The following is a 12,769-nucleotide window of genomic DNA, read 5'->3' on the forward strand; positions in this document are numbered from 1 at the left end:
TTGTGTGGCATGGATACCTACCTACAGCGCTCGACTATCGGTGTGTGGGGGTGGGGGTGGGGGAGAGACCTAACTATAGAGGTACAATGGTTGGTATATGTGTGGAGGGGGAGAGAGACCTACCTTATGTATTGAGGGACATCGATCGGCATCCATGCATATGTGTAGGAGAGGAATAAGGTTGGGAGAGAGACAGAGCTAGAGTGTCGGAGGGGTTGGTGGTGGAGTTGCTTCTAACAAATGGTGGGAGAGGCTTGCTAGACAAACGGAGGGCACACCTGCAATATCAATAAGAGAGGGGTTGCCTGCCTGTCTGTGCACGTGCGTGTGAGAGACGGGTCAGGAGGCATGCACGAATGATGAGGGGGGACAATATGGCTGTGGTAAGCAGACATAACTACATAGGAAGATCAATTGTCCTTTGTCAGAGAAAGGAGAGACATAACTTGTGAGGTACGCCGATCGATGGGTGGGGGAAAATAGTTAAAGTCGACCCAGGTATATGTAGGGAGATCGGTCGGTATACATGCATGTATGTGTTAGAAGCAAATAAGGCCCGGAGAGAAGGATAGAGAGAGAGGGATGCAGCTAGGAGGTAGTGCGAGAGGCATACTATACCGAGGGAAAAGGAGTGTGCAAGTACGAGATCGATGAAAAGAGGGGCGGGAGTGAGGCATGGACGGTGAGAAGAGAAGAGGGAAAGCTTGTGTTTGTGGTAGGCACACCTGGCTAGAGAGGCATATCGATTGATGTGTGCCATAAAGAAGGAGCTGGGGGCCTACACACACCATGGGTGAATGACCTAAAGTGAAAAGACGAATTTGCACGATGGAGCTAGAGAATGCTGAGGGAGGGTGAGAGGGATGCGGGCATGTGCATGCACGAGAGAAAGTTGGCGCTAGCTACAAAGGTAAGAGGATTGTGTGGGTGTAAAAGACGAATAGAGATCATAAATCATTATAAAAAGTGAACTCGGATATTTGAAGAATTTATCATAGTGTTTTAAACCGACGCATGCGTGAATATATATAACGGTGATACGCATGGTCTGGTTATGAACATGTTATACTACATATAATATATTATATATATAAAAACAGGGTTGGTGATGATGGTGTGCCTGCCATCCTGCAATATAGACCGTCCGATTTATATCTGACGTATAGGAAGGAAACTATGGCAATTTTGAAAAAAGATACCCACACCCCTCTCCACATTTGCAAATAAGGCCTCCTCTCGATCATCTTGAGGTTCCATGCAACGCATGGGCATCTTGCTAGTACTACATATAATATATAGAACATTGGTTATAATTTGGGATAATGTGTGGCTTTTGCATCTCAGGGCTAAATACTTGTCATAATGTAGGGGGTGGGGCACCATACTTTGTGTGATAAACATGGTGTAAGTATGGAACATGGTTTAGATTATGAATATCTAGTTAGTACATCAAATGTATTATTATTTGGAATCAACATCAAGTGTATTCAAAAAATTGAATTCGAGTTCATATAGTACACATAGTTCATATCTATCTCTATAGTAATCATGTGGTGTGTTGTTAAGGTAATACACGAATGATGGTTGAAGTTGGCAACAATCATGATTGTAGATTCTCATTCAAATAGAGAAACAAATTCAAATTTAGTTTGAATTGCAGCGGTAGTATAGACATTTAGAATGCACTAAAATGTTGGTATGAGTAGGTTACATGCATTATATAGCCAGTGAAAAAATTTAATTGGACATAACATGGATTCATAGCTTTGAGTACCATTTGTATAGTAAAACAGGACAAGACTCTCTCTTTGTGTGGTGTGAATATTTTTATTTTTTTCGTTTTTTTCATTGAGGGAAGTGCGAATTGATTTGGTACGTACAAGTACAATATTACACGTTAGGCTTGCCCCTAAAATTCAACCCGCGCCTTGTTATATCCCGAAAATTCAGATATCGTGCTCCCAATACTCGCGCCTTCACAACCCGCGCCTTGCTATCCCGAAATTACAACGCGCGCGGAAAGTCCCTCCAGCTGCCAAATTCTGACACGCAAAATCCCCCTTCTAACCCTGAGCCGTAAGGGCCGCTAGTTCAAATCGGTGGGGGTACTTTTGTAACACATCCTACATTTTGGACAAGCGGGTCCCTAAGCCATGGTTCCCCCCTCCCATCGCCTCCTTTTCGCCATTCGAAATCCCAGGTCGCCATAACCTCTCTCCTCCAGCCGCGAAACCCCACACTCCTCCGTCTGCCACCTCACCGTTGCCCAGCCGGAGCCTCTTCCTTGATGACGTCGTGCACCGCAACAGCTCGACGTCCCTCATCCACCTCCCTGGATCAGGATCCGTCTTCCATCTCGTCGTCCTGCCGGTTCAGCCGCCCCGTCCTCAGATACGTCTCCAACGTCCCTATAATTTTTATTGTTCCATGCTATTATATTATCTGTTTTGGATGTTTTATATGCATTGATGTGCTATTTTATATGATTTTTGGGACTAACCTACTAACCTAGAGCCAAGTGGCAGTTCCTATTTTTTCCTTGTTTTAGAGTTTCATAGAAAGGGAATACCAAACGGAGTCCAAATGGAATAAAACTTTCGTGATGATTTTTCTTGGACCAGAAGACACCCAGGAGACTTGGAGTGCAAGTCAGAAGAGCGACGTGGCGGCCACAAGGGTGTAGGGTGCGCCAGGGGGTAGGGCGCGCCCCCCGACCATGTGGGCCCCTCGGTGACCCCTGATCTAGATCTTCCTCCTATATATTCTCAAATACCCCAAAAACTTCTAGGGGAGCCACGAAACCACTTTTCCACTGCCGCAACCTTCTGTACCCATGAGATCCCATCTAGGGGCCTTTTCCGACATCCTGCCGGAGGGGGATTCGATCATGGAGGGCTTCTACATCAACACCCATTGCCTCTCTGATGAAGCGTGAGTAGTTTACCACAAACCTACGGGTCAACAGCTAGTAGCTAGATGGCTTCTTATCTCTCTTTGATTCTCAATACAAAGTTCTCCTCGATGTTCTTGGAGATTTATTCGATGTAATACTCTTTTGCGGTGTGTTTGCCAAGATCCGATGAATTGTGGATTTATGATCAACTTATCTATGAATATTATTTGAATTTTCTCTAAATTCTTTTATGCATGATTTGATATCTTTGCAAGTCTCTTCAAACTATCGATTTGGTTTGGCCAACTAGATTGGTTTTTCTTGCAATGGGAGAAGTTCTTAGCTTTGGGTTCAATCTTGCGGTGTCCTTTCCAAGTGACAATAGGGGCAGCAAGGCACGTATTGTATTGTTGCCATCGAGGATAAAAATATGGGGTTTTCATCATATTGCTTGAGTTAATTCCGCTACATCATGTCATATTTCTTAATGCGTTACTCTGTTCTTATGAACTTAATACTCTAGATGCAGGCAGGAGTCGGTCAATGTGTGGAGTAATAGTAGTAGATGCAGAATTGTTTCGGTCTACTTGACACGGACGTGATGCCTATATTCTTGATCATTGCCTTAGATATCGTCATAAATTTGCGCTTTTCTATCAATTGCACGGCAATAATTTGTTCACCCACCGTAATAATTTCTATCTTGAGAGAAGCCTCTAGTGAAACATATGGCTCCTGGGTCTATTTTCCATCATATAAGTTTCCGATCTACAACTCTAGTTTCCTATTTACTTTCTTTTCAATCTTTTACTTTCTGTTCCATAAACCAAAAATACCAAAAATATTACTTTGCCGTTTATCCATCTATATCGGATCTCACTTTGCAAATAACCCTGAAGGGATTGACAACCCCTTTATCGCGTTTGGTGCAAGTTGGTGTTTGTTTGTGCAGGTATTCAGTGGCATGTTGTGTTGTCTCCTACTGGATTGATACCTTGGTTCTCAAAAGCTGAGGGAAATACTTACTCTACTTTGCTGCATCACCCTTTCCTCTTCAAGGGAAAAACCAACGCAAGCTCAAGAGGTAGCAAGAAGAATTTCTAGCGCCATTGGCTGGGAGATCTATGCCAAGCAGAGACATACCAAGTACCCATCATAAACTCTCATCCCTCGCATTACATTATTCGCCACTTGCCTCTTGTTTTCCTCTCCCCCACTTCTAAAATGATTTTCGAAAAGATTTTCCTTTTCTTCGCCCTCCTTCCGTTCGTCTTCTTCATTTGCTTTTTGCGTGCTCTTGTGTTGGATTGCTTGATTTGTCATGATGGCTCAAGATAATACCAAATTGTGTGAATTTTCTAACACCAACAATAATGATTTTATTATTACTTCGATTGCTCCCATTACTAATGCGGAATCTTGTGAAATTAATACCGCTTTGCTGAATCTTCTTATGAAAGATCAATTTTTTGGCCTTCCCAATGAAGATGCCGCATCCCATCTTAATAATTTCATTGATTTGTGTGATATGCAAAAGAAAAAAATATGTGTATAATAATATTGTTAAATTGAAGCTATTTCCATTCTCGCTTAGGAATCGCGCTAAAACTTGGTTTTCATCTTTGCCTAAAAATAGTATTCATTCATGGAACAAGTGTAAAGATGCTTTTATTTCCAAATATTTTCCTCCTACTAAGATCATCTCCCTTAGGAACGATATTATGAATTTTAAGCAACTTGATCGTGAACATGTTGCACAATCTTGGGAGAGGATGAAATTAATGATTAGAAAATGCCCTACTCATGGTTTGTGTGGATGATTATACAAATTTTTTATGCCAGATTGAATTTTGCTTCTAGAAATCTTTTAGATTCGGCCGCGGGAGGTACTTTTATGGAAATTACTTTAGGAGAAGCTACTAAACTCCTATATAATATTATGGTTAACTATTCTCAATGGCATACTGAAAGATCTTCCACTAGTAAAAAAGTGCATGCGATTTAAGAAATAAATGTTTTGAGTGGAAAGATGGATGAGCTTATGAAATTATTTGCTAGCAAGAGTGCTCCTATTGATCCTAATGATATGCTGTCGGCATTCTGGGAACAGGGGTCCCCAGACTTGCCTGCCTGCGGCCCACGATGTTGCTAAGCTAGCGGGCTTGTACGGCCCATCTTCGTCAACAAGGCAATCAAGACCTTCGCGAGGGGCCAAGCCTCGCGAGGCGGACGACGCAAGACCTCCTCGGGAGTGGCCTCTCCAGGCTACCTCGCGAGGAGCAGAGATATCAAGGCGGGGCAAACCTCACGAGGCTCTTGTGACGTGAGCCATGACGATCAACACCAGGCGGGCGCCAGGCGGGCGCCAGGGCGCGCAGCGTCCTTGTTTCCTCTTCGGTGCTAAGGCGGCAAGCGCAGGTGCGAAGTACCGAGGCATCGGGCAAAGGTTTCCATATCGGTGCAACAAGACCAGGACGGCAGGACGGAGGTCACCGTGGAGCCCAAGACGGCGTCACCGCCAGAGCCCTTTCGCAGGCGAAGACCACTTTTGTCAGGATAGCTTGTACTAGCTGTCCCCTTTCAAATTTGCCCGCCGTTGTTGGCTCCCTTCCCGCTCAACATTTGGGAAGAAGGCCAGGGCCTATATAAGTAGAGCTAGCCACCACAATAGGGAGGATGATCGGATTCGGTCGAGAGCCAACCCACGCTCGCACAAGAACACCTCGACCTCAGGAGGCTGTTCTTCCCCTTGTACTGTTTCTCATCAGCCCAAGAGGCAATCCACCACCACACACTGGAGTAGGGTATTACACCACAACGGTGGCCCGAACCAGTATAAACCTCGTGTCTCTCTGTATTGTGAGTTCTTCCGTGAGATCTTAGTGAGCTAGGGCGTGGATCGGTAGGGGGGAAAGAACTTCGCGCGCACCCCAGAGTTCGAACCTTAAGGGTTTTGCCGGAACCCGTGATCCGACATTTGGCGCGCCAGGTAGGGGTGCGCCGGAGCTTCTTCCTCGCCAATTGATTTACCGACGCTCCACGGCCAAGATGTCCGGCGACCCAAGAGCTAACTCCGACCGCTGGGCAGCCTGGCCGGCCCGGGCGACGACGCCTGCCCATGAAGGCCTCGACCCCGCACTCCAGGCGGCGCGAGCGCCGTCCAATGCTGCGGGGCGTGGGCGGCGCGGCCAGGCGTCGTCCACCCTCACTCCACGACAAGTACGAGCCGCTACAAGGGCAGCAAGCCACGCCGCGGTGACGGCGCCGCACTCGCGGCGGGAGCAGGCAAACATGCGGGCAGCACTCATAGTGGCAAGAGAGCTGCTGTGGTGCCGGCTGTTGGAGAGCGGCCGGGATGCACTGCTAGAACGTGTTGCCGAGCTTCTGGACGCGGCGGCGTCGGGAGCACCGCCCTTCTGCTATCGGCTCCCTTCTCAGGCCGATGCGGGGCCTCATGGCGGGCCTCGCCGCAATCGCGCGCCATCGGGCGTGCCTCGGGGCTTCGTCAACACCAGCGCGGCCGGCAGCACCGGGGGCTCCTCTGCCCCCATGCCGCCTGCAATAAGCACGAGCACAAGCGTTGCCCCCCCCCCCCCCCCGTGGTCCTAGCCAGATGCCGCGCTACTGTCCTCAGGACGCTACGCTGGGCCGAGCAACATGGAGTGTGGGACACTACGGCGAGGTGTTCGGGGTAACGGCCCCGGAAGCCTACGTACCCCGCATGATGGACCAAGAGTACGCACCGGAGGACGACCCCGGCTCGTTTGTTGGAGAAGATTGGGAAGAAGGGGCGCTAGGAGTCGACGCCTTCCAGGAACCAACGAGAACCACGACGATCGCGCCATCAACGGCAACTACAGGGTACCACTAATCTCTCAGGAGCAGGCTTACGCTAACCATGGGCTGCAAGTGAATCAGGTCGCAGCGCCGATCGACGAACCTGGCACAGCAGCATCCCTTCCAACAAGGGAAGCACGCTGGGGGCCACCAAGAGGGAGCCATTAGCAAGGCCCCTCCCCACGTCGCGTGAAGCCGGGCGACACCCGGAGGTAGGCCCTCTGCTGGGGAGGCCTCAACGACCCTTCCCCCGGCAGAGGACCCGTGGTCGCCGAGGGAACCGCTGGCGTCCCCTTTGTGTCGTCCAGATTGCCGGTCGGCTCAAAGGTGGTCAAGGGTGGCGCAAGGCGGGGCCCTCGTCTGGCGATATGAAGCAAGGCCGGTACCTATGAAGAAGGCCCAATGCCTGTGAAGCTCGTCGCCCGTGACACTCCCACGTAATAATGAGTTGGGGCTGTACACGCCCCGGAGTCTCAGGGGTGCCGGCCTTAGGCCCTGGGGCTCCCTCCCACGCCTAGTGGCAGCACTTAGCTCTACGCTGGTGAGAAGACTTGAAGACCGGAAGACTAGAATAGGCGCCGAACGCGGCCTTTCGTTTTGGATCTCTTTTTCTGTAGCATTGCTTTCTAGATCTGGATTTAAGTTGAAGTCGAGTTTTTATCGATGCGCGCGGGGGGGTGCCTTTTCTCATTCAAGCAATTTCTTGCTTACTGGATTTCGTTCTGCCTGGGACTCATGTCCGTCGCCTTCCCCTCACGAGCCCCTCGTGAGCGGGACTGCGCAAAGCGCACTCATGCCGAGCGCGCGCTAACACTGCAACTGGTGCTTGCCTCTTGCGGGGCCCCTCCTGACGGGTCGACAAGCTCCGCAGGATTCTCAGAAACTCGATGCCTCACGACCCAGCTCGAGGCTGGCACTGACTAAGGTAACCCACGACGGGAAGCTCACCCCTGGACTTACGAGTTCGCGAGGGCACATACTCAATACCACATAGAAAAGTAAAGGCTGCAACTTGCTTACATGAGGGGCTCCCCCTCTCAAAATGCTCTTACAAATTTTCCAAGGGCCACGCCCGAGTTTTTGCATGCAGGATGCAACGACAGGAGAACATGGGATTAGCCAGATATGTCACTTGCTGCGTCGCCCTCGGACGCGTCACTCGCATCATCTTCATCTTCGCCGGCACCGTCACCACCTTCGGCGACGCCTTCATCACCGTTGTCAACCACATCGCCTTTGTCTGCGGCGACCACCACCGCGTCATCATCAGAAGCGAAGGCTCTGACTAGCGCATCCATGTTGTCCTCCACCCACCGCGCCAGGTCACCCCAGACGGCCTGCGGCACGGGGGCAATGGCGGCGTCAAAGTCGAAGTCAGGAAAGGTGTTCCTGAGGTGGCTAAAGACGCGAGAGAACGCGCGCCCGAGTAGGCCTCAGCTTCTCTCTTCCATGAGCCGACGAGCCCTGTCAGACCGGGCTTCCAGGCGCGTCACCACATCGGTGAAGAAGGTCAGGTGGCTGGCGTAGTCATTTGAGTGAGGAGGCGGTGCATTCTCGTCGCAGATGTGGCCCAGGGCGATATTAGCCCTGTTCCGGAGGTCCTGAAGCATGGGGGCGTGCTCGCGCTCCAGCGTCCGCTGTTGGAGCACTTCCTCCATGTTTTGTCGCGCGACGGCCTCGGCGTCATCGACCCGTTTCCGAAGAGAAAGCAGCTCGGCGCGGGCGGAGGCCAAGTCCGCCTGTGCCGAGACCAGGGCGGCAGCCGTGGCCTCCCCACGCCTCTCCGCCTCATCCAACCTGGGCCTGAGGGCAGCGGCCCTGCCCGCATCCTCCGTTCCTGCGAGCTTCAACTTCAATTCATACCTACCCTCCAGGTCTGTGCGAACCTCGGCCACCCGGCGGTCGACTTCCTCCTGTACCTTGGCCTCGCGAGCCCCAACGGCATCTTCTGCTTGAGCGACTTGGCGCTCCCTCGTCTCCAGCCGCTCAAGCTCAAGGCTGCGCTCTGCGGCCTCCAGGGTCAGCGCCTCCTCGCGCTTCCGGACCTCTTCTTCCTTGGCGAGCGCCCTCCTCAACGACGCAAGGGCGGCTCGGCGCGCCTCCACCTGCTGCTCGAGGGACGCACACCAAGCCTGGAGCTCCCACGCGCGCTTCTCTGCAACCTCGCGACGACGGTCAGCCTCGCGAGCCTCCTCCAAGGCTCGGGAGCATGCTTCGCGGGAAACCTTGAGGGACGCCTCGGCCTTCGCATTAGCAAGGTCGCGCTGGTAGCGGACAAGGTTGATGGCCACCTTAAGCTTGCGTCGTTCCTCCACCAGTCGGGGACCTTTAGCTTCAAGGCGCGAGTCAACACCAGTGCGTTCTTCGTCAAGGCGGCTCATCGCGCCCATCGCCTCCTGGAAGAGCTCATGGCGAACGACGCTCCGCCCACGCTCGAACTCGAACGCGCGGCTCACCTCTTCCTCCGCCTCGGGGGCTGCAGGCGAGGCATCAAGCGGCGCACCACCCCTCGGCAGGGGGCTGGGGGCTGGCGCTGCCCCAGGCGCCAGCCAGTTCGCGCGGGCGGCCCTGGCCGGTTGGGGCCACTGCTTGAAGAAGAACCGAGGGCTGAAACCAACCAGCAGCCATCCAGGACCAGAGGAGGAGCCCGGGGGATGCCCGCCGAGCTCCAGGCTAGACCATGAAGGAAGGACCTCGGGGCCGCGGATTCAAGGCGCCAAGAAGGCGAGCGCGCCCCCTCGGCCGGCCCCACTCCGGGCGAGACGTGCAAGCTCGGGGCACTCAAGGCCGACGGGGGTGCCGAGGAAGGCGGGGACCGCCTCACGAGGGACCCGACAGCGCTGGCAGAAGGGGTCCTGAAGGGCTAACGTCAGGAAGGAAATTGGCGATCAAGAAATCACAACATGCAGTACTTACTCGTCGATAGCCAACTACTTTCACCGCTTCAACGGCCCGAAGATGCTGTTGCTGCTCGGGGATCCTTTCCTCTTGCGGAGCTCCTCGAATTCCATGCAAAGCCGACCGAAGTGCTGGACGTGACGGCCGGTGCGAGGCGGGGCCAAAGAAGAGCTTGGAGAGACAACTTCAGGGGTGCCTGGCTGCGGCGAACAATCGGGCGCCGTCTCGCTACGACCTCCCAAGGCTTCGGGGGCTTTGACCTCGGGAACTGCATGTTGTGTTGCCTCAGTGACCAACGCCCCAGGGGGGATCGCGAGCCCCCGAGGACGACGCTCCCGGATGTCCGCGCGACATGTGCTCTTCAGCGCTGGGGCCGCCGGCCTCCGTCGGAGCTCGCCCCCTGCACCCTCACTCGGGGCGAGCTCGGCACTGGTGGCGAGGAGCGGGACCATGTCGACAGGATTCTCGCAGGGCCCCACCAGGCCGATCGGGCGCAGGCCCCACTCATCAAAGGAGGGCATGCTCGCAGAAAACTCATCCTTGTTCTCGCAATGGTACTGTAAACAACTCTTCCTGGGCATGTTGTCTGGCAGAGGGGTTCCCGTCAGGACCATAAGCACAGTCTCCCGCGTCTTAAGAGGAAGCCCTTCCTCTTGAAACCTCATGTGGTCCTGACTGCTGAGCAAGGCCCACATCGGGCGAGAATGGCTCTGAAGCGGAGCAACTCGGCGCTTGACGAAATCCTTCACCACCATAGGCGCGGTCACACCACGGTCCTTCAACCTCCTCAACCTAGCCCAGACGGGAGCGAGGCGGGGGCTCGTGAGCTTCTGGTGGCCCCAACCGGAGTTCGGAACAGCAGGCTCCGCCGGAACATGGAGCAGGGGGCTGAGCACACCGGCATCGACGAACACCCATCGTGTCCGGAACTCGCTCATGGATGGAGGGAGCTCAAAGTCAATCCCCGCACCTGCTGTCGCGGCCACGGCCTGGAAGCTCACGCACCCCGAGCACTGCTGATGGTCAGTCAGGTGCAGTGAGAAGAAATGGCGGAGGAGGGCCACCGAAGGAGCGATACCCGCCATGGCTTCGCACACAAAGGCAAAGACAGCAAGAAGAGTCACCGATTGAGGGTCAAGATGCAGCATGTGGATCTGATAATGCTCGAGCACCGCGTTGAAGAAGGCGGAGAAGGGAGGAATCAGGCCAGCCCAGAGGGCATCTATGAAGATTGGGACTTCAGTGGCTGCCCGAGCCATGCGAGTGCGAGACGCGGGCCAAGCCACCGTCCCTCCCCACTCATTGAAGCTGGAAGCAAGCATTGGATGCACCTTGTCCATGGACTCGTCGTTGAGCACCCAGGATCGGCCCAGTGCCGGCTCAACGGCCGGAGGCGCGCTTGGCGGAGACAGGGGCTTCTTCCCCTTGTCTGCTTGTTTCGGCGCCATAGCAGCGAAGCGGGCAGAGGGCAGGCCAGATTGGAGAAGAGAAACAGAGTCTCGAGGAAGCAGAGAGATTGGGGAAGCAAGGCGCAGACGACGGAGGAATAACTGTGTAGGTCACAGGGGCCGCGCAGCCAAGCGGATTCTAAGGCAGCATGGGGAAGTGGAGACGCCCACGTCCAATCAACCGCCACGCGTCGACCAAGGCCGTAGGCTTTTGGGGGCCCGCGGCGCTCCGTACTTGACCCTTGGCTTCGCCTCGAAGCCAAGCCTGAGCGCGCCTTGGGCCCGGGGGCTACTGTCGGCGTTCTGGGAACGGGGGTCCCCAGACTTGCCTGCCTGCGGCCTACGGCGCGGCTAAGCTAGTGGGCCTGTACGGCCCATCTTCGTCAACAAGGCAATCAAGACCTTCGTGAGGGGCCAAGCCTCGCGAGGCGGACGACGCAAGAGCTCCTCAGGAGTGGCCTCTCCAGGCTACCTCGCGAGGAGTGGAGATATCAAGGCGGGGCAAACCTCACGAGGCTCTTGTGACGTGAGCCATGACGATCGACACCAGGCGGGCGCCAGGGCGCGCAGCGTCCTTGTTTCCTCTTCGGTGCTAAGGTGGCAAGCGCAGGTGCGGAGTACCGAGGCATCGGGCAAAGGTTTCCATATCGGTGCAACAAGACCAGGACGGCGGGACGGAGGTCATCGTGGAGCCCAAGATGGCGTCACCGCCAGAGCCCTTTCGCAGGCGAAGACCATTTTTGTCAGGATAGCTTCTACTAGCTGTCCCCTTTCAAATTTGCCCGCTGTTGTTGGCTCCCTTCCCGCTCAATATTTGGGAAGAGGACCAGGGCCTATATAAGTAGAGCTAGCCACCACAATAGGGAGGACGATCGGATCCGGTCGAGAGCCAGCCCACGCTCGCACAAGAACACCTCAACCTCAGGAGGCTGTTCTTCCCCTTGTACTGTTTCTCATCAGCACAAGAGGCAATCCACCACCACACACTGGAGTAGGGTATTACACCACAACGATGGCCCGAACCAGTATAAACCTCGTGTCTCTCTGTGTTGTGAGTTCGTCCGTGAGATCTTAGCGAGCTAGGGCGTGGATCGGTAGGGGGAAAGAACTTCGCGCGCACCCCAAAGTTCGAACCTTAAGGGTTTTGCCGGAACCCGTGATCCGACATATGCCTTTATCTACTTTGATTGAAAACAATAATGAATCTATGGATGTGAATTTTGTTGGTAGGAACAATTTTGGTAATAACACGTATAGAGGTAATTTTAATCCTAGGCCATTTCCTAGTAATTCCTCTAATAATTATGGTAATTCCTACAACAATTCTTATGGAAATTATAATAAGATGCCCTCTTAATTTGAGAAAAGTGTTAAAGAATTTATTAGTTCGCAAAAGAATTTCAATGCTTTGATTGAAGAAAAATTGCTTAAGATTGATGATTTGGCTAGGAACGTGGATATAATTTTTCTTGATGTTGATTCTTTGAAACATAGATCTATTCCACCTAAGCATGATAGCAATGAGTCTCTCAAAGCCATGAGAACTTCCATTGATGAGTGCAAAGAAAGAACCGCTAAGATGCATGCTAAAAAAGATTGGTTTATAAAAGTGTGTTCTTCTACTTTCCGTGAAAATAATGATGAAGATCTTAAAGTGATTGATGTGAATCCTATTGAATCTTTGTTTTCCAAT

The sequence above is a fragment of the Triticum aestivum genome, chromosome 5D (genome assembly GCF_018294505.1).
Source record: "Triticum aestivum cultivar Chinese Spring chromosome 5D, IWGSC CS RefSeq v2.1, whole genome shotgun sequence".
Lineage (NCBI taxonomy): Eukaryota > Viridiplantae > Streptophyta > Magnoliopsida > Poales > Poaceae > Triticum > Triticum aestivum.